The sequence below is a fragment of the Myripristis murdjan genome, chromosome 20 (assembly GCF_902150065.1).
Source record: "Myripristis murdjan chromosome 20, fMyrMur1.1, whole genome shotgun sequence".
NCBI lineage: Eukaryota > Metazoa > Chordata > Actinopteri > Holocentriformes > Holocentridae > Myripristis > Myripristis murdjan.
In genome coordinates this window covers 18,503,695-18,515,681 of record NC_043999.1, presented here as the reverse complement: position 1 = coordinate 18,515,681, position 11,987 = coordinate 18,503,695, and the positions used below count along the sequence as shown (strand labels likewise).

The window sequence follows — 11,987 nt, the reverse complement described above, 5'->3', positions numbered from 1 at the left end:
CCTGAAGATGGCGCTCCGTGTTCTTGTATGAGCGCTCGACTAACGGGGATGCAGCGGTGCGCGTGCGTGCGTGCGTGCGTGTCCTTGTGTGTGCGAGAAAGAGCGAGCTGCTGTCTGCCTCCTCTCCGGTGGGTTTGCCTCCCCGTCGCTGCAGTGCTTTGCTCCTCTCTCTCTCTCTCTCTCTCTCTCTCTCTCTCTCTCTCTCTCTCTCTCTCTCTCTCTCGCTTTTGTGTAGCCTACCCAGCGTTTCGCCTCTCCACCTCCTCCACCCCTGCCGCCACCTCCTCCTTCTTCTCTCCTCCCCTGCGGATGCCTCAGCCTTGCACCCCTGGCCCAGCATCCCGGCAGATGCTCGCTCCATCCCCGGCAACTCGGGACGCAGGACGCAGCGAAAAGGCGCACCGCTTCGTTCTGATCTGATCTGAGCACACTGCGGATTGACTTGAAAGACAGGCGGACGCGGGGAAAAGGGAAACGAGGATAAGCCGGTCGCTGTCAGTGGCCAGGATCCCATTTCGGTAAGTCCCTAAGTCGTCGCGTTATTTTTCCCTCTTGTAGACTTATTGTGATCGCGCAGACCAGGATGAAAGAGGATGACAGGTCTTCAGATGCCCGTGTCTGTTTTTTTTTTTTTTTTTTTTTCCTTTGTCCATTACAATTTATCAGAATGGGACGTGGTCACGCAGTGTTGGAAACGTGGTTAGGACTTGTGCATCGACTATGATTTCTGCTGGTTTGAATACGATGCCGTGGCTGGGATAATAAGCTTGCTGCAAAGCTCTTTACCGAAACAAGCGCCCGACTGTGCTCAAATCACCGAAGACAGATCTTTGGCTCCAGCTGACTGCTGACCCAAATTCACTATCGACTGTGCGTAAAAGTGCCTTAAAGGGAGTAAAAAGTACCTTCCCTTGTAAACAAAGGAGACAGGCAAGCCCTTCTTTGCTAGATATTGACTAATCTTTCACAACGGCAGCAGGATAGTTGTTGGGATACCCTTAAAATATTCCGTGGTACTTGGACATGCTTTTATGCGATTTGCCATGATTTATCAGCTAAATTGTGCAGCGGAATAACTCACAACAGATTTTTTAAATTCTTATGAAGTATAAGAGATCTTTTTTTTTTTTTTTTTTTTTGCAAATATGGCTCATGAATGAGGGGATATCTGTAGAGGAGAGGCATGGTTAAGTCTTTGTGCCTGTTCCTCAGTCATACCTGGGTTTTGATCAATAGGTATTTGCAGGGAAGGGTGCTGAGCATTGGCCGTTTGTCAAGGGCGTACTAGACTGTATCTCCACTAGCTGATGTGGAGGAGGAGGAGGACTGGGCTGCTGTGAGGCATGCTCTCACACTGTGGGAACATGTTAAGCCTATTGCATCTCCAAACTTGGGCAGGTGCAGGATGGAAGCAGAATGAGGCATTGCAGAGAGAGAGAGAGAGAGGGAGAGAGAGAGTATCAGAACCACTGCATGCTTAAGTCTGTATCACATTAAAACCATGTGCCATTTGCTTCCAAGACCATACATCATCTTCCATGCCACACAATGTTATATTGTTCTGGTGAGCATAATGGCTGTACTTGAGTTATGGCGAAAATGTTTGCAAGAGATCAAACACTTTATTTTGGAATTTGTCACTGTTGGACGAGCAGGTGCCTTTGTGAGCTGAATCCCCATTTAATTGCTAAGATGTATTGGTAACCGTGGGTAACAAGGAGAATATCATCCTCTTTAATTCCCCTCAACTTACCCTCAGGGTATATAGCTTAGACTTACAGGGATATTGGTATACACCCCCCCACCCCTCCTTCTCATTTTCTCCAGAGAGGACAACTGCTCAGTCTTTTCCAACCAGCATGTTATCCACTTTTCCAGCACTTTAAGTGATGACAGTACAAGTGCTTTCCTTGCCCATGAGCCTCACATTTGCAAGAGTTTCAATAGTTTTTTAAAAAATTTATTGTTGAAGGATTTAGCATCATGATCAAAGCCCTATCACTGTGGGAACTGTCTTCATCGACTAATTCTCATGCTATCTCTCTCTCTCTCTCTCTCTCTCTCTCTCTCACTCTCTCTCTTTCTCTCTCTCTCTCTCTCCCTCTCTCTCTCACACACACACACACATGCACCCACACCCTCCATCGTCTCCTAAATTTCCTAGAGATTAGCTTCTTTTATGTCCACTGCATTTCTCCGGTGGGCATGAAAAGCCTTGTCCTTCATCACGGACACAGATTAAGCTAATTCACACAGCAGCACAGGCCTAATGCCTAATCACTATGCTGTGCCGGCAGAACAGACCAGTCTTTTTACTGTGGGAGCTGAGAGAGGGAGAGAAAGGGGGTGGGGGTGGAGGGGTTGCCGCCAGTGCCTATTGATCGGATGGAGGGGCTACTGGCAGGCATCCACAGGATGGAGTGCTGACGACAATCCAACGAGCTGCCGAGATGAGCTGGCCCCGCAGTCGCCTTATATTGTAGTGTTGAAGAGAAGTGAGACTGTAGCTGTGTTCCTAGCAGAAGACCAGGGTTAGGTCTAGAGTGTTAATGTTAGTCTAGAGTGCAACTGTAATGCATTAAAAAATATAAATGTATAAGAGTGGAGTGCATAATGGGTGGGGTTTAGTTTATCACCTGAACTGAACAGTTTCAGTTAAGTTTTTAAACACAGGGAAAATATTCTAATTAAACTTTCAAATTGTTTCTTGTATTCTTTTATAGTCCCAAAAGGTCATTGTCATCCATTAACACACATTACAAACAATAGCACGTTCCCAATGCTAATCTAGTCTTATTTCCAGAGATTTCTGGAAGTCTCAGTGGGATGATGTCATTACACTGATATGTTTTCCCTTCATTTAAGAACAGCAAGATTTTAACACAGAATATGAGACTAGAAGAGTTGTTAAGATGTTGATTTTTGCAGTGCACATTGGCAAATCACCTTGTTATGAATGTGTTTCAAAGAAAACACAGAAAATATTTTGTGCTGCTGCAGTATTCAGTAACAAATGTCATTCCATCATCTGCAGCTTTCACTGTAATACTTGGACTGTAGGCCTAAAATATGAACCTTTATTTTATGGTACATGCTGTTTCAAGTGAATAAAATTGACCTGCTAAGGTAGAGCATTTCAAGCATGTCCGTCATACATCGTACTTTGTCAACATTTTTGTTTTGTTTTGTTTTAAACAAGAGAAACATTAAACTTTTAGCAGAGTGATCTATTCTTATTTGTTTCCAGTACATTTTCACTTTGAGGAATTTTCTTAATTCAAGTGACACTGCGGGTGGCAGGGTGGCATTGAAGGTGTTGACACTTGAGTGGGTTACAAGTGCCCTTGTTGGCATGTAGTCCGCCTGCTTGAGTGCCCTTGAGCAGGACACACTGAGTCTGGACCAGCTTCAGGTGTGCTGTTTTACAGAATTTTTTGTTGTCCCACCAAAGGGGGCAACAAAAACATTTCTCTACAGGAATCAATTAAGTCTGACATTATACACTTACAGCGAGTGCAAGATCACTCCAAGGTAGTATCATGTGATTAAAAAAAAAGTTCCTGTAAGAGATTAGAATATGCCATATTCTTTTCATTTATTTTGTACAAAATGAATACAAGATTAAACAAATATTTGACATTTTTGCAGGCCCTAATAACTCCTCCAGAGGAGTTATAACACTGCCGAGCAATGCCTGCAAGAGAGAGGCCTGACACAAGCCCAGAGGCAACATCAGATCCTATTCACTTGTCACTGTCAGGACCACGGATGTCTGACACAGCAGGCGCCTATATAATCTGTTAGATTGAGATATATATACTGTATACAGAATGAAACTGCAGCAAACAGCACAACTCTCCCTGCAAAGCCATAAAGCATGAGTTAAAAGGAAAAACATACCTCAATAGTTGTCTCCTTCCCTTACAAATATTTGCTTATCTTTCAATATCAATATCAATCTAATTATTTGTGATATGAAATCTAAACTCTTGTAATGACCTTATCCTTGACTAAATCGTTTCTGTTGTTTTCCCATGTGGAGCAGTATACAGTATTGTTAGTCCATACTGTATGCACATAGATGGTATCTGTTTTCTATTTACAGTCAGTGCACGGCAGGACCTTGAAATGGCAACTTCCAAGGAAAAGAGATGAGAACTGTGGAGCAATGAGGCAAAGTGATAAGAGATGTAACGGGTTGAGGGAGACAATAGCTTGAATTAACTCTTTGACGTCCTTGAGTCATATTATCTCCTACATATTCTCCACTGATCACCGCGCCTCAATCTGAATGGAGCTCAGGCAGCTGGCTGACAGTTGATCTGTGTTTGCCGATCGTATTGATTACATATTCATGGACACAGTGAGGCACTAATTGACAGCCACAGTGCACTCATCAATCAGTTGAGTCAATGCTTATGTCGGTGATTAGATGCTTATGAGCTTGGTTAATGACATAAAAGACTTTGATGTGCCACTGCTAATGGTCAATTGCACAGTAACCCCATTACAGTGAGATTGTTACAAGATAACATACATGTTATGGATCATTAAACATGTGATATCACTCTTTGCCTAAAGGCTGCTATGCACTGCCGTACATAGCTGTCTTATGGTGATATGTCTAAATGGTAAAGGGAGTGTACTTTGTGTGTGTGTGTGTGTGTGTCCTAGCACATGTGCACCTAGCTCAGACATGAACCAAGCCTGTTTTTCAGTAGATGTGTTTACATGGATCCTAATATTCTACTACTACTACTACTACTACTACTACTAATAATAATAATAATAATAATTTACTCATGTAAATACTTAATTCTTTGTGTGCATGCTTTCCTCACATGGGGGTGATACTAGATGACGTGAACGAGTTTCCTTGAGAAAAACCTAACTGGTCTGTGGCTGACGCAACTTTGTTGTCTGAGACCTTAAAAGATTTAAGGAGTGTTGAAGGCCTTGATGGTCAAAAGGCTGGAAATCACAAGTTGTTCAAACAAGTGTTTCAAAAGATGAATGGAGCCAGAATCCACCGAAGCATCAACCAAATGAAAAACTTGAATAAATTTGAAGGCCACCTGTTACAAGGCTAAAAGTCAAAATGGGACAAGTGGTCTGACCTAGCCAGTTTTAAATTTTATGGTCTCATGGTTGACTTAATGGGAAAGTGACAATTGGTGAACATGAATTATATTTATATTTCCAGAAATATTGGATGCCTCACAGTGGGCGGAACCACTTTGTGTGATACATCTATATCTATATCTATACACACACACACACACATACACACACACACAAGTGATGCCTTGAGATTGATGGAAATAGTGGAGATTCACTTGAAATGGATGGGCATTCACTTGAGATGGCTGGATAAATTAATTATTGTTCAAGAGGGGGTTTGTGCAGTGGAATGAAATGGACAGTGTCATCATGTCATCGCAGTGTGGACCAGATGGTGCATCTGCTGTGTTTTGAATCAGTTAATGCTTCACATTGGAATCAATAGTTAACTGTTTGAAGAAGCTGGAATTTAATACCTAAAAAAACATGTAAGGTGTCACCAGTACACTGCACACAGCACATTTATGTTTACCTGAGACTGATTTGTACTGAGAGATATCAAAGGGACGAGAAAGGCATAGGACCTAGCTTTCTCTGGACTGAGTGCTCACTGGACCCTGTTTAGATTACAGTTTGCATTTTGCTTTAAGTTGTTTTTTTTTTTTTTTTTTTTTTTTTAGTTTATGTGAGTAGAGAATTGTACACACAGTCCCATAGAATTTAATTTGGGCTAACAGCTTCTCAGTTAGGAGGACTGCATCCCAGTTAGGATTTATGGGGAGGCTCTTGTCTTTTTCAGCTTTAGCTTGTGATTTAAGCTGATAAGACAGGTGTATTTTTAAATCCTGGTGCAGCCTTCATAGTTCAACTAAAAATCTGTCATGTGCCCCAGCGCTTGTTAGTTTGGTGATACTGTCCACTGGGGACAGGGGGCGCTTTTGAAAAGTGCTATTTTGTCCTCTTTTTCTAATTGAATGTGGAACGTGTGGGGCTCCTTCAGGACTGGACTGAAAACCCTGTAATGGGATAAAGCATTTTAAACAACAACTAGAACAGTAACAGCGATCCTGAGCTCTCACTTAACACTTTAGTATAAAAGTTTGTTTTAAATGGCTTAAAATGTTTACCCTTTCCTAAAATTGCTGCCCCCCTTTCAAACCATAGTTACACCCTTGAAGGTGAGGCTTTGGCAGCCAGGTGTTGGCCCAGTAGTCTGAAGGGAGACCTGCTGGAGTGCCCTTGAGCAAAACACTGAATTACTACCAGCTCCAGTGGTGCTGCTCTGCCAGTGACCTCTGATTTCCTTATGGAGAGGAACAACAGAAAGCAAAAATTCCCCATTGGAAAAAAATATTGTACACCTTTTTCTGTCTCCTTTTAGACAATAGCAGCTCCGCATGACTAAGAATGCCAGGCTTTATGGCTCAATTCCCACCGGGGTGACCCTTATTAAAAGTATATGAGCTCATAGCGCAGGAAGGTAACAAAAGGTGAAAGCATCCAGCAATAGCTGTGTATTGTATATTTGTATGATTAGTGAGAGGAGATCTTGGAGGGACACAGCAGAAAGGAGACAAGGAGCAGGATGAGGTAACTGTGTGACAGTTTTGGAATGCGTCCAGCAAAGCAGCAGCAGCAGCGGGCTTGTCAGCGCTCAAGCTGCTGTGGCCTATATATATGTGTGTGTGTGTGTGTGTGTTTGTGAATTTTTTAGAGAGAAAAAGGAAGCATGCTGATGCCTACCAGTGTATTTCTAGAGGGAAGAATCTGCCGCTGACTCTCCTCCCGTCTTCTAATGAGCTTGCTGCAGATGGGACTCCCTCTGTCAGCCCACTGCCCTCCTCTCCTCCTTCCCCTCCATTATCTCTCCCCTTCCCTTCCCCTCGGTCCTTAGAACAAGAGACAGACAGAAAAGGATGAGGGAGGGGAGCGCTGGTGAAAAAGAAGCATGGAGAGAGGGGACGAAGGCATGAAGAGAGGGGAGATGGTGATGATGAAAATGAAAGGGGGTTAAGGACGCAGGTGCAAGAAAAAGGGATTCACACAGAAGTATGTAATGGAGAGAAAGAGAGGGTAGATGGGGTGGAAGGGCAAAACGGGAGAGGTGATAAATGGAGAGGTGTCATTGGGGAGTGAGAGAAGCTTAGGAGTAGGGAGGGGATGAAAATATACTGTGAAGAGAGAGAGAGAGAGGATGAGAGAGAACAAGAAATAGCAAATGCAGTGAACGTGCACGGAAACAAAAAAAGTAATATGTGAGAATCCGATGAGGAGAGCGTTTAGATCTCCTTGCGCCATGCTATAATTACTGGTGTCAAGATTTTAAGTGGCGTGTTTTCAAGCCTAATGGTATGCATCAGTTCAGGCCCTACTGGGGAACAGTGAGAGCAGTATGTCTGTGGTTGCCTAGCCACAACATCCCGTCTGTGCCTGCCACACTTGCTAGGCTAAGCTGAATTAATAATTGGCTCGGCTAGCCAGGTCTGCCAGAGTTAATTGAGCATCAAAAAGGAGCCATAGCCGGAGCACAGATCATCTTGATTTCCCCAGGCGAAAATGTAGCCCAGAGTTGGCTTATGAATGTACAAGTGAATGTGCAAGTGTGTAAGTTTTTTCGTCTGTTTTCTTGTGAGCATGTTTGTGTGTGATTGGCTTCTTGTTCTGTGTCTGTGTTCTTGAGACGGACTGTTTCTGTGTGTGCCAACACGTGGTGTATGTGTGTCTTACTGAGAGTGTGTATCTTTTCGTGCATTTTTTAAAAAAAAAATGTGTGTGTTTATGTGCACTCACACTCGGGGGAGGGAGCTGCAGCGAGAGCAGTTACCTCGGACACATCGCTGTGTGCCTTTACTGTCAGACTCCCGTCCTCAATCGCCCTGTTAACAGCATCGTCTGTATTACTGCTCACCACCTCTCCAACATAACGGTACATCAGGATGTGAAACCAGCGAGACAAAGGCTCAATTCCTCCAATCTGCATGAGTCTTTTATCAAAACATCAACTCTTACCCTACCCCAAAGTATTGCTCCTGGCTAAACCTGCACTCTGACCCTTCTAATTGTGCATTAAAATGATTTGAAAGAATAAATTAACCCATTTCTATTATTTATTATTCCACCATTATCATTCTACTTAATCCTCCACTTGTAAGTGTTTTTACCCAAGCTGTTTCTCACCTTGCTTTTCCCTTCAGTTTTCTTTCACACGCACACACACACACACACACATACACACACACACACACACACACACACACTTCTCAGGTCTCTGACTGCACACAGCCCGGCTTGCCCCGCCCCGCCTCTTTCTATCTCTCTCTCCCTGTGTGTCTGCTCCGTTGGCTCTCCTCAGTGTTGTGTTTTATATACTCGCCCCAAAAACTCGCCTTGGATTTTTTCACCTGTGATTCCGTTTTCACAACAGCAGGTGAGCCGTGTGTGGAGGTGCCTTGTTGTTACTGACGCACTGAAACGCTCAACACCAGAGTGGTATCGATGCTTCCTTTGTCCAGTAGACTACTTTATAGTCTTGAGGGATTTTAGGTACTATAAATGCACTGAATTTTGATGGCCAGTGCTATTAATGTAAAAGTTTACGTGTGTCCAGAATGCTGACTGGCCATGAAAGGGTCGGGGGGATTTGAAACTGTGGCACAGCTCACACTTTAATACACCAAAATGATTTGTTCACTGTTTCAGTCACTAGTTTGTTTAGTGGTCGTGTATGACTCCTGGACACCAAGCCATTCAGTGAGCAAGTAAACAAACTACACTGTAACCGGAGCCTCAACACAATAAGCCTTTGTTCTCTTGTTCACTGAACTGGATTGACTCAGTGAAGGTTGCTGAGCAGAGCAGAGCAACTCAGCTAGCGTCCAGTTCAGACACAGCGGTGTTGAAAAGACACGAAAAACTCCTGCCTCTCACTCACATAAACTTGGAAGTCATGCAGAGATAATCCATTTTGTGAACGGTGTGATTTCTTGTACACATTTGTAAATAACTAACTAAATAAATAAATAAATAAATGACATACTTTACTGCCTGCTCAAGTTGCGCAGCCTCCTTGGTGCTGGGTTGAAAACGAAACTGAAGTGGATGTTTAGTTGTGCTTGTTTAACTCCAGAAGGCCCCTGTGGGGATAATGAGTTCTTCAGTTCAAAGGCCACCACGGCTTCGCCAGGTGAGTCAGCTCTGTTTTGAATTAGCCTCCTTCACTGAATCACCGAATCCCATTCATTGAAGGAGATAAAAGGCGCTGTGCATTATCAGGGTAAAAATCGGGTGAATTCCCGGGATGCATCGATAGTGAGTTTACTGCGCGCTTTTGGATTTTAATGCATCTGGGACACAGGACAAGAACCTTCATCACTGCATGTATACGTAAATCCCGAATGGGTTTGAAGTTAATACACCTGCGCTGGCAGCTCAACATATGTGTGGGAAACACTGCATGTGCGTCTCAAAGGGCAATTACACACTTTCCAACATGGCTGACTGGTCTAATATCCAAAAAGGATTTGCAGTAAGTGCTGCAAGCATAGATGCCTGTTCTCTCGGATCAGAGCGATGCCTCACAGGAGCAAATTGTAGAGCTGAAGTGCGAGAGAGAGGAAAAGATTTGGCATAATGACATGCTACTTGGCAAAAAGCAGGGAGGTATATTGTTGTTGGCTGCATCTATAGCCTCTTTGACAGGAACACGGTATTATCTATCTGGCTGGTCAAGTGGGAAATAGTATGTTGAATTGGATATGAACACCTGTGCCAGCAAGCATGTGTGTGTGCGCCTGTGTGTGTGTGTGTGTGTGTGTGTGTGTGTGTGTGTGTGTGTGTGTGTGTGTGAGTATGTATATTTTTCTCCTGTCTGTTGCACTCTACTTAAACATCACTTAATTGTCTTGCAAAAGGAAATTTAGAACACCAAAACCGTGGCACAATATTTTTCACAATATTCACAATATGGCGCAAAAGGTGCATTAGCAGGTTCCTATATTTTTGCAGAACTGGTGTGAACTTGCTGCATTGAATCCCAGGTTTTACAGCTTGCTTATCATGTGGTGATCCCAGCAACATAAAAGCTGTAGGCATTTTTGACCTGCATTTGTTGCGCCCAGATTTCAAAATAGTTGGTTTCCACATGGTTGCACTCATTCAGTAGATCAGAGAGCAATGTCAGCTAAAGTGAATTTGCATTTTGAAATTTGAGGAAAATGAGAAAAAGAAAAAAGATTGTTTAGGTGACAGCCATAGTTCAGGAAAGGACTACAGTGGTTGGCTAGCATGGGGAAAACCACCTGTTGCACCATAGTACGATGTGAGCAGCCTGCTGTATACTGTGCTTGTACATGGAGATGGCTTAGCAGAGCAATTTTGAGAAAAGGCATGTTGTGCCCCTGACTCAAAACACAACATATCTTGCACCTGCATTGCATTATGATCTACTGAGGCTGCTGTCAGTAGAGAAATTGGTATCTGTTTTTTTTCTTTGATGGATCTCTGCCTGTGTGATTGTTGAAGGTCAGTGCAAAGGTGAGTCTAGAAACAAGCCCTTGCGCTTTGATTTTGAGGGCCTGACACCGCAAACTTTGGACACTTTAGATGTTTTAGATGTTTTTTTTTTCTACAATCACACTTTACTGTAGTTTTTTTGTAAACGACTTCATACAGTGCTACATAGTCTCTATTTGACCACTTTTTGCTGAAAAAGTTGCTGAAAGCTGAAAAGCATAACTTTCTGTACATTATCTCTCCATTGTGGCAAACTAGCAGAGTGAAAATGTCTTTGACCGACAAGGTAACAAGCTCACAGCAACTTCTAGCTTTATCTAGCTTTATGTATCTAAGATTGTACCTGGAGCCTGTGTGGTTAATTAATCTGGTTTATAATGTAACAGCTCTCTTATGAAGCATTTTTAAAGACACTGTCAGGACAGGTTTGGCCCGGCAACCCAGCTGTCTCTTTAGACATTTCTTAAGAGGAGAGAATGGAGAGGGTCTCCAGCCACAGGAAATGTGCCTGTCATCGGGATTTACCAGAGTGACACATTTAATTAAAAAAAAAAAAAATCAACTATAAATAATCAATACAGCCTAACATTCTGCCATGTTACATATTTCTTCTTCAGTGATATAGCTGTCAAATTAACTACAAAGTCAAGTAATAATAAGTATAATAATGGTCATGTATTATATGATGGGATTTGGAACTTGATATGATGTCACCTCCCAATTTTCGTATTAGGCTACAGTATATTCATGTTTTTATAATGGTAATACCAAGGTCATTTAAAGGGTGACAGTACTAAAATAAGATCGGACACCACAACAGCCTGTGTTGTACGATGTGACCCTAAAACCAAGGAGTTAACCATTTGCTTTTCTGTACTTTTATCATTCTTTTCAACGCCACTTGGGAATCCATGAATCCCCAACCACCACACACACAGTCACAGTTTCTCTCCTAAAAAACCTGAGGCCAGCCAGGTGGTGTAAATGCCACAGATGATGCCTCAAGTCAGATCAGCCGACAGCCCATCAGCGGCACACAGTGATTCTCAGTGATTCAACCGTGGATCGCTGTGGCTACTTCCAGCTGTCAATCAAAAGCTCTCTCACCCCATAAAAAAATATTTGATGGGAACAGGGGAGCGAGAGAGAGACAGATAGAGGTCAGACAAATATGGCCCATTTATAAGTCGTGCCATCTTACAGTATAATATTTGGTGTGTGGGGTTTATGTGCGTGTGTGGGTTTGTGGCTGCCTCAATCAATTGATGAAGAGAGAGAGAGAGAGAGAGAGAGAGAGAGAGAGGATGATATCATGGATCTGAGGCAGTAAAAGGGAAGAGGCAAGGTGCTTCTAGAGAAGATGGATTGATACACAACATCCTGATCACACAAGGATTTTGCAGCAGGCACCTGTA

The 11,987-nt window shown here is 43.0% G+C and overlaps 1 protein-coding gene across 1 annotated transcript in view; it reads left to right on the top strand.

Annotated features, from left to right (window-relative positions):
- The first annotated feature begins 414 nt into the window (after positions 1-414).
- Positions 415-11,987, top strand: part of ctnnd2a (catenin (cadherin-associated protein), delta 2a) — a 341,708-nt gene continuing 330,135 nt past the window's right edge. The window contains exon 1 of the mRNA XM_030079647.1: positions 415-518. The gene's annotated coding sequence lies outside the window, so the exon portion shown is untranslated. The remainder of the gene's footprint in view (positions 519-11,987) is intronic.